At 33.1% G+C, this 2,223-nt stretch overlaps 1 long non-coding RNA gene across 2 annotated transcripts in view; it reads left to right on the plus strand.

Annotated features, from left to right (window-relative positions):
• Nucleotides 1–1,338, plus strand: part of LOC140679683 (uncharacterized) — an 18,125-nt gene extending 16,787 nt beyond the window's left edge. For both annotated transcript variants that reach the window (XR_012051052.1, XR_012051053.1), the window contains one exon: nt 1–1,338. This exon is cut by the window's left edge. This is a non-coding gene — a long non-coding RNA (uncharacterized lncRNA).
• The last annotated feature ends 885 nt before the right edge of the window (nt 1,339–2,223 follow it).

Consider the following 2,223-nt stretch of genomic DNA (forward strand, 5'->3'; position numbering starts at 1 on the left):
ACAGTCGTGGAATTAACACATTATTATGCCTAATTTGGACAACCAGGTATGGTGAAGATAAGGTCTTTTTAAAAAAAATAATAATAAAATAATATAAATAAATTAAAAACATTTTCTTGAATAAAAAAGAAAGTTAAACAATATAAAAACAGTTACATAGAAACTAGTAATGAATGAAAATTAGTAAAATTAACTGTTAAAGGTTAGTACTATTAGTGGACCAGCAGCTCGCACAATCATGTGTGCTTACGGACTGTATCCCTTGCAGACTGTATTGATATATATTGATATATAATGTAGGAACCAGAATATTAATAACAGTAAGAAACAACCCTTTTGTGTGAATGAGTGTGAATGAGGGAGGGAGGTTTTTTGGTTTGGTGCACTAATTGTAAGTGTATCTTGTGTTTTTTATGTTGATTTAAGACAAAAACAAAAAACAAAAAAAACAAAAACGATACCGATAATTTAAAAAAACGATACCGATAATTTCCGATATGACATTTTAAAGCATTTATCGACATCTCTAAAGTTAATATACATTTCATTTATTTTCTATGAATTTGTCTTAGTACAAAACACGCATCATACATTTAAAAAAGTAAACATTTTTCACATATATAAAAAAAGTGTACTTTTTTTTTTTTTTTGCATAGCCCCCTATGCAAAAAAAAAAAAAAAAAAAAGGACACTTTTTCCAAAATAAAATTCTACCTGGGGCCCTAAATCAGCTTGTAAATTGTATCATCCATCCATCCATTTCCTACCGCTTATTCCCTTTGGGGTCGCGGGGAGCGCTGGAGCCTATCTCAGCTACAATCGGGCGGAAGGCGGCGTACACCCTGGACAAGTCGCCACCTCATCGCAGGGCCAACACAGATAGACAGACAACATTCACACTCACATTCACACACTAGGGCCAATTTTTTTGTGTTGCCAATCAACCTATTAAATTGTATCATTCACCAACAAAATCTCTTCTCTGAATGAACACATTGTGTGTGAAAAAGTAATATAATCTGCTATAAAGCACGTCATTAGGTGTTATTGTTATTATTATTTGCATTTCCACCAATTTAACCCGACTGGGACATTTCCTTGCCACCGTCCATGTCTTTGAAGGGCACTGCTTGTCTTGTCCTGCCATCTAGCGGCCAAAGTGAAGTACTGCTTAAAAATGAGTGCTGTGGCTTGATGACTGAAAGGGCTTTATTGTGTCATTTTTATTTTTTTTCATAAACCTTTATTTATAAATTTCAACATTTTACAAACAGTTGAAAATAATAATCAAAGTAAGTACAAAAACAGTACAAAACTTCAAAAAAAATTCAAACTAACTAAAATAGAATGCAATATATATATATATATATATATATATATATATATATATATATATATGTATATATAATAAACAAAGTGCAATTTTTAGACTCACTCAATCTCAGTAAATAACTTAAATTTGGAACACAGCATCATCGTTTTCACAGCTTTTTGGTTGTTAGAGGTAGAGAGTGTTTTAATGTAGGAATCTTTTTTAAAGGCACAAAAAACAGGTCGGGTATTGAGAAACTTACATTTATGAATAACAACTTAACCAATAGTATAATGAGGTTGCAAAGCTAAAATTCTTTATTGTGTCAGTTTCAACATCGCCTCCCTCTTTTCTTACGTCATATTCATGCACTCGCCCAATTGTGCTTTTCTAGCTTCCTATAAGCCGGCCCGTTAAACTTTTCAATCTGGCCCACCGGACATTCCCAAATAATTTGTTTAGATCTTTAAGATGGAAACTATAGCTGCCATTGTGATGTGCAGTGATGTTATACAAAGTATTTCAATGGTTGGAATCTGCGCTTTTGCATAGTTACCATGAATTGATTAACGTGGACTTAAACAAGTTGAACAACTTATTCGGGTGTTGCCATTTTGTGGACAATTGTACGGAATATGTACTGTTTCATATAATGTATTATCTTCCGTTGCAATCTACTAATAAAAGTTTCAATCAATCAATCAAAAAACTATGGTAATCTAAGTCACAGCAAAATTGGTGCAGTTCAGCTAAATTTGTTTTGTTTTTTCTGACATGGACTTGTTTCTTCAGCATTGTCCACACGTTTAAGTCAGGACTTTGGGAAGGCCATTCTAAAACCTTCATTCTAGCCCGATTTAGCCATTCCTTTACCACTTTTGACGTGTGTTTGGGGTCATTGTCCTGTTGGA

Source organism: Nerophis lumbriciformis, linkage group LG21, assembly GCF_033978685.3.
Source record: "Nerophis lumbriciformis linkage group LG21, RoL_Nlum_v2.1, whole genome shotgun sequence".
Lineage (NCBI taxonomy): Eukaryota > Metazoa > Chordata > Actinopteri > Syngnathiformes > Syngnathidae > Nerophis > Nerophis lumbriciformis.